The sequence below is a fragment of the Rattus norvegicus genome, chromosome 19 (genome assembly GCF_021556685.1).
Source record: "Rattus norvegicus strain SHRSP/BbbUtx chromosome 19, alternate assembly SHRSP_T2T, whole genome shotgun sequence".
NCBI classification, from domain to species: domain Eukaryota; kingdom Metazoa; phylum Chordata; class Mammalia; order Rodentia; family Muridae; genus Rattus; species Rattus norvegicus.
Window position 1 is genome coordinate 27,325,754 of NC_141552.1, and position 12,228 is coordinate 27,337,981.

The following is a 12,228-nucleotide window of genomic DNA, read 5'->3' on the forward strand; positions in this document are numbered from 1 at the left end:
GCCAAGGGTATTCTTATTCCCCTTTTAAAGAAGGAGTGAAGCATCTGCATTTTGGTCATCCTTCTTGATTTTCATGTGTTCTGTGCATCTAGGGTAATTCAAGCATTTGGGCTAATATCCACTTATCAATGAGTGCATACCATGTGTGTTTTTCTGTGATTGGGTTACCTCACTCAGGATGATATTTTCCAGTTCCATCCATTTGCCTATGAATTTCATAAAGTCATTGTTTTTGATAGCTGAATAATATTCCATTGTGTAGATGTACCACATTTTCTGTATCCATTCCTCTGTTGAAGGGCATCTGGGTTCTTTCCAGCTTCTGGCTAAATAAGGCTGCTATGAACATAGTGGAGCATGTGTCTTTGTTATATGTTGGGGCATCTTTTGGGTATATGCCCAAGAGAGGTATAGCTGGATCCTCAGGTAGTTCAATGTCCAATTTTCTGAGGAATCTCCAGACTGATTTCCAGAATGGTTGTACCAGTATGCAATCCCACCAACAATGGAGGAGTGTTCCTCTTTCTCTACATCCTGGCCAGCATTTGCTGTCACCTGAGTTTTTGATCTTAGCCATTCTGACTGGTGTGAGGTGAAATCTAAGTGTTGTTTTGATTTGCATTTCCCTTGTGACTAAAGATGTTGAGCATTTCTTTCGGTGTTTCTCAGCCATTCGGCATTCCTCAGCTGTGAATTCTTTGTTTAGCTCTGAGCCCCATTTTTTAAATAGTGTTATTTGTCTCCCTGTGGTCTAACTTCTTGAGTTCTTTGTATATTTTGGATATAAGCCCTCTATCTGTTGTAGGATTGGTAAAGATCTTCACCCAATCCGTTGGTTGTTGTTTGGACCACACCTTCTGCTGGCAGCTCATATCAAGGACATGGAAGAAGGAAGTTTGCTATATTAATTTGCCTACTTCTTCAGGATTCCTGCATGTACTGAAGAGCAGCTGAAATATCCAGCCTTATGGGGTCCAGGAGTTGCCCCATAAACCAGACAAACTGTGACCTCACTTAGAGAGGGATGGTTTTTTGAATGCCCACCCTAAGACTGATCATCAGAGACGTAGCTGAGAATTTGTCAGGCTAGGACCCTGAGCATTTTTCTATATCAGTTTATAAAGCCTAAAACTGTGAGCTCATAGGCAGGTGCTGGAAGCGCTGTCTGGTTGTCAGCCCTGACTCAAGCCATTTTAGACAACAAAGGTTCATACTGACTTTTTATCTGTTTAAAGATTTATTTATTTATATATAAGTACACTGAAGCTGTCTGCAGACACACCAGAAGAGGGCATCAGGTCTCATTACAGATGCCTGTGAGCCACCATGTGGTTGCTGGGATTTGAACTCAGGACCTCTGGAAGAGAAGTCAGTGCTCTTAACCATGGAGTCATGTCTGCAGCCCTCATATGGACCTTTAATTTTATTGGTCCTATATGAAGCTTATAATTATGAAATTTAAGATTAAGAATATTAATAAAAAATAATGCTTATGCCAATATTACTCTGGGACTGGTATACCAACTCCATTCAGGCTGTGTAAGGTCATCTCTTTTCCTCCTATTTAATTTTATAATTTGTCATTTCAGGGTATGGTAAACTCTTTCAACAAAAGCTTGTCCTTGTGGATGGTATTCTATACCAGTAATATGTACAATATGATATCATTGACAAAATGGTTTTTTTTTTTTTGCTCTGATTGGTATTTTTATTTCTCCTTTACAAGTTCCACATAATAGAAAAAGGCTTTTTGATAACATTGTTATCTTTGCTGGAAATGATCATATAATCATTTTAAACAGCACAAATGTGCACATACAGGACTGAGGTTTCTGCAGCCTGTAAACACCTCTGTGGGTTTAACAAGGAAAAAAAGCAATTAACTGACAATTCAACTGTAACTCTTAGAAAAACACCGGTTTCCTTACCAAGCACGAGTGTCCTGTACAGGGACCTATCATCCCAGATGGCAATGAGTTCAAGCCTAGGGCAGCCAGGAGCAGTTCCCCACACCAGCTCAGAAGACCCTCCCCACCCAGCACTTCTTCCAAGTGCTCCTTAATCTCATCACTGGTGACAGCAGTCACCCCAAAAGAGGACAGAGTTGCAGACACAGTAGTTGTGGTTCCAGAGTGTTGTGTGCGGCATTTCACATCCAGCGTCTCAGGAACGTGTCCATGCAAGCATGCGTACCATTCTTTAGACTGCTCCCCTCATTTCTCGAGTGAGGGGACCAGGCCTTCCTAATTCACTTTAGGTGCCTGGAATAACAAAGTATTTCACCAGAAGGGGTGTAAGCAGTGCTATCTGATAAGAATAGGAAGAAGGAAAAAGCAGATATCTTAAAGAAAACGTGTGTTCTACTCACACTAAAATATCAGACCAATGCACAATATACTGCAAAACTGTAACACAATGCGGACAAACACAGTGTTCAAATATTGAACTGTTCAAGCATGTGAAGATCATCTTCTGAAAGACAAACTGGGTTCTTATTTTGTAGCTACCCTTGTGTAACTTAAACTGCTGTCACTCAACAAGGTCTGACACTCTTGGTACTCGTTAGGAAGTTTGATGAGACAATGTAAGCTCAACAGTCAACTCCGGGATCTCCCAGCGCTCATTATCAGGATTCGTCCAAGGACTGGGCATCATCTTCATCCCTCACTTCTCGGTATCTCCCTGAAGACTCCCCTTCTGGATTGTAGCTCTGCATTGTAATATTCAGTCTCTTGGCTAGTTTCTGTGCTGCGAGCTTTGCCCACATCTCCTCATAATTCTGCTTCTGCTCTTTCTGCAGAGCCAGCGACTCTTCTATGGAGAGCAGCTGTGCAGGCAGGTGGTTGAGCCTAAGAAGGCAAGCTGCTATGACATCATCAAGATGCTGCCTAGCCCTGCGTCGCTGCTCTTCTGAGGAAGCAGGAGACTGAGCCCTCTGACAATGACTTGGTGAGTCACTCTGTTGTGTGGGTAACACATTGGTCTTAAACTTATGAGGAGGGGGCACTGGGTTTCTAGCTCGCATTTCTAGCACTGTCATGTAATGAGGCTTCTTAGGAGGCTCACTCTGCAGTCCTCGAAGGTTCTCAGTGCTGGTGTTTTCTTCTGAGGGTTCAGTCTGGTCTGCAGTCTTGATCTTTTGCAATTTAGTGATAAACAGACTGTCGACGCTGCTGGAAACCTCTTCTGCTTGACTTGAATGCTGGGGGAGATGTTTATTAACTTCAGATGGGGGAGCCTGGGCTGTGATGCGGACAGACGGGCTGGTACTCACTGTGCAGCCAGTCTCCAAAGTCTCTTCATTGCCTTTGTGAGTGAGCTGTGTAGGTCCCTGAGTTTCTGAGGTTGTTTTAGATGATTCAATGTCTACTGACGAACATTCAGGAACTAATGATGAAGTATCAAGCATCAGGTCAGAATTCTGGCCCTTGTCTATGTCGGTATCAACTCTTGTGGTTGCTTTATGCCTTAGCTCACAGTCAACACTGACAGGATGAAGTAGTTCAGTTCTCCCTCTGACCTCTTCACTTTCTGAAATGGCAGCTTTCAGTTTGGCAGTGGTGTCTGAGATCTTTTTACCTTTGTCGGGCAATTTGCAAATGAATTTTTCTTTGCGCAAAAGTCTCTCCTGGCACCTCAACCTCTCCCGCAGCTCCGCCAAACTCTGCTGCCCCATGTCCTCAGGAACTGGGGGCTCGAAGCCTCGGGGCACGGAGCACATTGTGCATGGGCTGAGGCTGGCCCCGCAGGCAGGGTTCCCCAGCAGGGCCCATGGAGGTCGCAGGGTCCTTGGCTGCAGCAACTCTGGAGCACGTGCAGGAGTCGCCATTTTCCTGGAAGAGCCAACAAAATTGTTTAAATTGATAAGAAATATATGTTGGTCCATAATCAGTTTTAATTTTAGAAGGCGGTCCCACAACAGCAGAAGTTTCCAATAGATGCTGTATAACATGAGCAGTGCGTACTCCTGGCAATGGTGTAGCTCATACAAATTTTGAAAAATTATCTATGCTTACATGTATATATGAAAGGCGACCAGACTCAGAAATATGGGTTCCATCCATCTGCCACGATGTATTAGGTTGCATTCTTCTGGGATTAATTTCAGATGGAATAAATTTTATAAGTAATGGCTCACAAATACGACAATTAGCAATTTTTTTTTGGCTTCAGAATAGGGAACCTTATATTTAATATGCAAATATCCTGTATTGGCATGATTATGCCTCTTTTCTTCTGGGGTAGCAAATGCCACTAATTGATCTACCATATGATTGCCATGTGTTAAAGATGCTGGCAATCTTGAATGTAATCTAATATGTGTAATAAATATTCTAGAGTTTCAGAATAACAATAGTCCTTTAATATGTGAGAATAACATTTAATATAGGCTTAGATGTAGAAACAACAGCAGTTGCAATATTCTGTACTACTCCTACAACATAAGCTGACTCGGCTATAATAATTTTACATCATGAGTAAAATCCGGCAATACATTAATTACTGCTAATACTTCATTTTGTTGTACTGACCCAAAAGAAGATTCTTGTCCCCAAAATTTATCTTTGGTCCAATAAGCCATCTGTCTTAGATCTTTGGTCTTGGAGCCATCTGTAAACACAGTAATGGCAGATGGTAATGGATAAACAGAAATTAGTGTATTTATCACATTTTTTTGTTTTCTTAAGCAATCCCAGAATTTACTATGGGGAAAATGAAATTCAGTATTTCTAGTGTAAGAAATCATGGCTAATTGAAAAACTTCAGACGTCTGCATTAAATATTCCACTTTATTTTTGCTTAATGAGAAAACAAAAGCAGTACAATCATATCCCCACAGTGTAACAGGTCTTTGTATGCCTTGCTGAATAATTAAAGAAATTTGTTCCTCATATGTTGTTAATGTTTTGTTAAAGTTAAATTTAATATATATCCATTCTAAAGGCAACTCATCTTGAGCTAAAGTGCCTATAGGATATTCAAGAGTAATTCAATGTATAATTTAATAACTCTATCTAGATCAATACGTGCCAAAAATGCATCTTTCCATTTTCAGAGAAGATATACTTACATGCCTTCATATAAGCATTAATATCCCCAGTCTCCTTTATAGGTAATTATGCTCTCCTATACTCTTCATTAGCATTTTCAAAAGCAAGCATTTGCAGCAGTTGTCCTCCAGCTTCCTCTCCTACCACTGTTCTTTCCATTGTTAATTTTAGTATACATAAAAACTTAATATATGGTTCATAGAAAGTTACTGCCTTTTTCAACCAACCACTATCATCCTTTATAATAAGTTGGTTGGGCCACACCTTGAACCGATGATAGACATTGTCCCAGGATAGACATTGTTTATCAGCAGGTCTCAGGGTAGAACTGGATATGTGACCCTGTGCTATAGCACTGTCCAGAGTGGTAAATGCAGCTTCTGAAGAGGAATGCAGGCCTGGCCTCTAGACCTCCACCTTCCAGGCCTGTCTGGAGAGCCTGATGCCCTGGCAAAAGAGACTCCTTCTCTCCAGAGGAGCACTGCAGTCAAATGACATCTCAGTGATGAAAACTATCAGTCCCCAAAGGCATGCCACTGAGCAGAGATAGCCTCAGTCATGCACCTCTGCCCATCCCCAGATCCTCATGTCAATAACTCAACCCTTTCATGAACTAGATGGCAATACTTGAGGCAGAATGATCAGTAGTTTCCTGGCCAATCTGGGCTCTATTAGACGCTCTCCCTGAAATCAGAGCCAGCAGGAAATTCAGTATGAAAGTTCTTTGTAGCCAAGCTAAACAACCCGGTTCAGAGCCTGGGACCACACACGGTAGGATAAAGTGACTCCCATGCTTTTTCCTCTACCTTCAACACTCATGCTTTGGAATGCACACCCCTACAATGAGATCAATACACATGGAATAAAACTTAAACAGAAAAATTAATGAAGACAATGCAGACAAGGTTTTAAAGGATCCTGGGAGTCCTCATTCTGCACTTCCCTTTTCTTTGCCTTGGGAACATCACCTGCACCAGAGGCTGAGACTTCCTGCAAGAGAGAGAGGAGAGATGCACTGTTCATTCCGCTGGAGCTGTGCAAAGACCAGAGCCACCTGTCTTTTCCTGATAGTGGGAGCTGGGCCCAAGTGTGGGCTGCTCCTACTAGAGGCACCACAAGAAGAGGACCACCTTCCTCAAACCTTCCTGGAAGTCAGAGCACGGGCTATGGACTTCCCTCAATCCTCAGAGGACTCTCTTTCAGCGATGGCTCAGAGCCTCTTAGGACAGAGAGGGACCAGAACTTCCCCCCCAAAGCAAGATCCCTGTCTTATCTGACAGGTATGAGGGCTTAGGGATGGGACAGAGGATGTGACAAGGTTACATGTAGCACAGGGGCTAGGTTAATAAAGAAATCAAAGAGGAAAGAAACCTGGAAGATTCCTCATCTGTTCTTTTTTGCTCTATTCGTAGGGATGAGGGGCAGTGTGGGGTAGAGGACTAGGACACAGCATAGCCTTCTCTGCTCATGGTGAGCTTTCTAGGCTGCCTGGTCACTGTGACCAGCATCTTTTCAACTGTGCCATTCTATTACCAAGGCTGACACCACTGGTGACCATGTAGCAATAGGACTGTACTGACTTAGGGACATTTGGAATCACACAATGATCATGTGTCACAAATGGGTTTCTTTTTTTAGAAAAGGATTAAAACAAAAACTATTTATTTTGTCCATATGAGTCAGAACACTGTCCCTGTTTTCAGACACAACAGTGGAGGGTAGAAGATGAGATTAGAAATGGTTATAAGACACAGTGTGGTTGCTGGGAATTGAACTCAGATCCTCTGGAAGAGCAGTCAGTGGTCTTAACCACTGAGCCATCCCTCCAGCCCCAGTATATTGTATTTTCAATGTTGTTTGTTTTATTTCTTTTCTCACCTATGTCTGTATGGTGTTTCTGTGAGTACAGGTGCTCATGTGCTTGTGTAAAGGTCAGGGACAACCTGAGCACAGGTCCTCACCTTCTACCTCTCGTCCATGGCTGTGTATGCTAGGCTAGCCCTTCCCCCTAATCCTAGAGACTGTCCACTTTAGGCTCCTATCTCCCGGTGGGAAGGGCTGGATGACAGACTCTACTGCATCCAGGTTCATGTGGCTTCTAGGGACCTAAACTGTTGTTGGGCTTGTTCAGATGAAAATAAACACCATTTCACAGCCCTGGATGGGCCAGGCAGCGCACGGGTCTTTGCTGCTCTTGCAGAAGACTTGAGTTCAGTCTCCAGCACCAGGGTCAGGTGGCTCACAACCACCTGAGACTCCAGGTCCAGGGACTTCCAAGCTCTTCCGGGTAAACCTACATGGCAAAAGCAGGGCTGGGAGCTGGAGGCTTCTGGTGTTGGCTTCTCCCTGCAGCAGGGGGCAAATCATGGGCATGTGAGGTAACATGGAACCCTGTAATTCTACAAAGTGCAGAAGCTCCTGATTTCCCTCATGGTGCCCCAGAGCCTGCTCACCACTCATGGAGGATTCAGGAACATGGCCTTTTCCTGACCTGTGTGCACTCTGCATCCTCACTCTCTACCCCCTGCTTTTCTGGGTTGGAAGTCTCAGGTGTAGGAGGCGCCAACCATAGGCCTCTTCCCTTAGCATTTCAGCATTTTACCCACTTGACCTTCACCAGGCATCCTTTGCTCTACACAGTTACCTCAGCCTGTGACCCTCATCCTCCAGACTCTAATGAAGCAAACACCCATGTGTGTGGAGCTTTCATAGTTAGCCAGGGCTAAAGGGGAAGGCAGCAAATCCTTCATGAACTCTAGACTCCTGAGGCCTAGGAAAATGTCTATACCGGTGCTAAACTCATGCTGACCTGTAAGACTACATTTTTCCTTTAAACAGAAGGATGTGTGGTGGTGGTGGTGGCACAGGCCTTTGATCCTAACACTTGGGAGGCAGATGCAGACAGATTTCTGAATTCTAGGCCAGCTTCCTCTACAGAGCTAATTCCAGGTCAGCTACACAAAAAACAACACTGTCTCCAAGAGTAAAACAAAAAGAGAAAGAAAGAAAGAAAGAAAGAAAGAAAGAAAGAAAGAAAGAAAGAAAGAAAGAAAGAAAGGAAGGAAGAAAGAAGTGAAAGAAAGAAAGGAAGGAAGGAAGGAAGGAAGGATTCATATTTTGTATACAATGAGATGCCTGCCTGTCTATACCTGAACCACCATGTTAACTATAACTCTTGTCACATCTGTATTAATTCAAATACTGAAGGCCAAATGGTTAAATCTTAATGACTATACAATTGGGGGGTGGTGCTGAAGAGATGGTTGGTTTAGTGGCTAAGAGCAGAAGACCAGGGTTCAGTTCCCAGTGCCCACATGGTGGCTCGTATTAGCCTGTAATTGCAATTCTAGGGAATCAGTCTGGACTTCACGGGCACCACACATACCACATGGTGCACAAGCATTTATTAGGTGAAACACTCAGGCACATAAAATAAGTAAATAAAATATATGGTTAACAGACACTGTGATTCAGGAAGTTCTTAGTGACTTTGGTTATCATTTCTCTCTCCCAGAGACCTGTCTTCCTCATGGCTCAGCCTCCCTGGCTTCTAGGACATTCCCTAGCTCTGTGGAGCATGAAGTACTCAACACCATAAGCCAAGCATTGCAAAGCCATCTGCACCTTTACTACTACACCTTCACCATGACTGTGTCTAAAGGGAGAGACTTGGAATCCCACAGAGGCAAGGCCAAACCTGTTGGGCTATGTGATCCCAGCCACCCAATAGTCAGATCTACTCCTGTCCTTGGCTATGGCATGAGGCTCTTAAGACAAATTAATCTGAAGGATATCAACAGCTATGCTGTTAGACCTCTCATTGCTCTGCCCGACCTCCAAGCTTCGTTTTACTGGCTCAAATTCACACCCGAACTCCTCTCCTGCCTCAGCCACCATCAGCTCTTCTACTCCTCTCCACCTGTGCTCTGAAGAATCCACACTAAGGTGGACGTTAACCTCTCCATGGACCTCCAGACGTATGCTTGTGATTACTCTTCATTGGCTGTTTTGTATGGGTAGGCGGGTTCTTCTAGTCTCATGCAGAACACTGCTCACACATTTTGGATCTTACAACACCCTCTTGATTGAGAATCCTGACTAATGACTGACTGAGCCTTCCATCCCTGAAGCCACCCTCTGTCTACCAGTCCAAGATGCGAATCCCCACTCTAACCCCAGGGTGTCCAGTATCATCTCAGAAGCTAGACTCTGAACTGCCCAATATCTTTTGGATCTCTGCCTCTAATTCTCTGACAAATCGTTCCTATTTTTTTTTTTCCGGAGCTGGGGACCGAACCCAGGGCCTTGTGCTTCCTAGGCAAGCGCTCTACCACTGAGCTAAATCCCCAACCCCCCCCCCCGTCCTCTTTTCTTTAAAAAAAAAAAACACATTTTGTTGTTTATTTTTTGAGACAGGGTTTCTCTGTTCGGCCCTGGCAGTTCTGATATGCTCTCTGTAGACCAGACTTGTCAGGAAAACAGATATCTCCCTGCCTCGGCCTCTTAAGCACTGGGATTACTGGATTTTGCCCGAAAGTTTAATTAAAAATTATTTAGTGGCAGTGCATGTTGGCACATGCCTTTAATTCAATCCATTGGGAGGTAGAGGCATTGTGAGTTCCAGGACAGCCAGGGCTATATATTAACACCTTGTCTCAAAGAAAACAAGCCAAAAACGAAACAAAAATGTTGCAATATGGTCTTAGGTATGTAACTGAGTCTGTTCTTGAACTCTGAATCCTCCCACTTTCACTCAGGTGCTAATCAGCAGGCTTCTGTCTTGACTTTCACTGAGCACTCAGGGCTGCCAGGACTGTTACCTCTCCCAGTGTAACTCCTGACTCTCTCATCAGCATCATCACAAAACTCCTGCTAAGAATTAAGGAAACCTGAATTCTAAGGAACAGTCGGAGCTCCAGTATTTCCAAAGCTCACTCTAATACAGATGGATCCTATGCTGCAGTAAAATGGTCACAGCTGGAGGTCTTAATTCCAGGACTTGGGATAGAGGGGTTGGAGGATCTTGAATTCAAGGTTATTTTTATGTTACAGTGTTGCTCAAAGCTAGTTGGGCTGCTACAAGATACCCTGTCTCAAAACTATACCAAACACACCTAAAATGAAACAGAGGAGTTTGAGTGGGCACAGATGGGAAAGCTGGGCACTTTGTGGCTAAGCCACCTGCTGCCAGCACCAAAGTCCATGCACAACCCCGATTCTGAGCTGCTTCTGGGACCCTGCTCAGGAGAATGCAGCAAAGTAGCTCAGATCCAGGGCTTTTGGTCTAAGAGGAATTCAGGTAGTCACACTTTGGATGCCAGTTCTCCAGCTCAACTGCCTGTCAGCACAGGATCTGGTCTTAGTCATGGCTTGACACCCCTAAATTCCTCCCAGCTGTGCTCTGAACTCACCCTGTTCCCTGTTCTGATGAATCTGCCATTCTCCACGGGAGTAGCCTCAAGAAGTGCCTCACATCTGAAGCACCACTCTGAGTGCAGTAAATACTGCAGGGGAGGGGCGTGGCCAGCAGAGCACCCACCCCTTTCAGCTGTAGAACATTTAGCTCTAGAGTGAGCACTGCTGTGCATTGTGAAACTTAAGCAGTATCCCAGTCTTGGCCTGGGAAGAGCCATTGACACCCACACTTTCTGGGGCGACATTGTTTCCTGAGGATAGAGTCAGGCCAGGAGCAGCAACTGATGTTCCCGAGAGACAAACTTTCTTCACCTCCTGCCCATGCTGGCCCTAGGATCTGGGCTTTTTTGGTGACATGAGTGCTGAGCCTCCCAAGTAGATGGGTTTTCAGGGGTCAGGTGGTGATTGTCACCAAAGATATCCATAAGGATAAGTCATACTGTACTAATTCCCATATTAGATTCCTTCTCACAGGTCACAGAGGCCATAGTGGGTCCTAAATGTGGAGTCAGGTTCCTGTGCACTTTTGAGGAGACTGGTCAGATGTTTAGGCTTCGTGATATTTTGTTGGCATTATTTTGGGGGGATTTTATTTTTACTGTTGGGGCCAAACCTGGGGCTGCCATGTGGAGGGAAAAGGCTTTGCCATAGCTGTAGATCATCCCTAATTATAAACTCCTGAATTCTCCCAATCCTGGAACTATCTAGGTCCCTCACATGATGCAACCTTTGGGGCATTCCTCACATAGAATCATGGGGTGGACTGCATCCCAAAGAGAGACAGTGGGAAAAATTCCCCAGTGTCTCCCTGTGGCTGTGACGATGGGAGTGCTGACCAGTGGATGGCAGGCCCCATGTGAAAGCCTTTTGGTTTCTACTTGAGTGGAATCTTCACCATGCCTTTTTTTTTTTTTTCTTGAAACACAGGTTGCCCTGGAACTTACAGTCTTCCATCACCCTGACTCAGTTTCCCATGACTGGGATCATAGGCTTAAATTACTATGCCCATTTTTCTTTTTTGTATTTATAAATCTGCTAAAAAGCCAGAAGGATCCGGAATGTAAAATGGTGCGGTCCAAGGCATTTCCAACAGGGGATTCTTGACCTAGGAGTATCCAGACCAGTGTTTATTGTGTGGCTACTTCATTCCCATAACAGCTTATATTTGACAAAGAATTCCAAGTTGTGATATCACTGGGCAGCAGGCGATATCCCACACAGCAGGACTGACTCAGGTTGTAATTAAGGCTGGAGAAACTTACTAGGACCCTGGTAATCCTACCACCCTGGGGCCTTTAGATAGCCTTAATCTGATCTTCCCCCCTGTGCTATGAATCAATTGCTCTTGAAGGTAGATTTGAATTTACAGTCACTGTGAGGCAGGAGAATTACGACCCTACGGTCACTCTGGGCTCCATAGGAAGAGCCTGTTTCAATAGTAAAAGAGGTCACCTGTGAGTTCTTACTGTCTTCCCTGAGGCCTTACTGCTGGAGTTAGACTAGCTGTCTCACCAATTGAAGTAGAGGGCAGAATGCTGGTGCCTTCTATAGTGAGGACTAGTGACAGATGGTCTATGGAAATTCTAGAAAGGTCTACTAGTATATGTCCTGTGCATGGGAACTGCTGGCTTCCCTGTTTCCTTTGCCTTTATTTTGCAGTCCATGGGGCACCTGGAAATGTCCCCAAACCAGGCTGTACACAGGGCCTGTCCCGTGACTCTCACTTGCACTCAGAGCCTGCCTGATAGTCATAGGTCTGACA

The 12,228-nt window shown here is 44.4% G+C and overlaps 1 protein-coding gene and 1 pseudogene across 2 annotated transcripts in view; one reads left to right on the forward strand and one right to left on the reverse strand.

Annotated features, from left to right (window-relative positions):
* Nucleotides 1-2,626: 2,626 nt before the first annotated feature.
* On the reverse strand, nt 2,627-3,721 carry LOC147999307 (DNA-directed RNA polymerase II subunit GRINL1A pseudogene; annotated as a pseudogene).
* LOC147999308 (disks large homolog 5-like) overlaps nt 2,887-12,228 on the forward strand; it is a 42,619-nt gene continuing 33,277 nt past the window's right edge. For both annotated transcript variants that reach the window (XM_087596543.1, XM_087596542.1), the window contains exon 1: nt 2,887-2,949. The gene's annotated coding sequence lies outside the window, so the exon portion shown is untranslated. The remainder of the gene's footprint in view (nt 2,950-12,228) is intronic.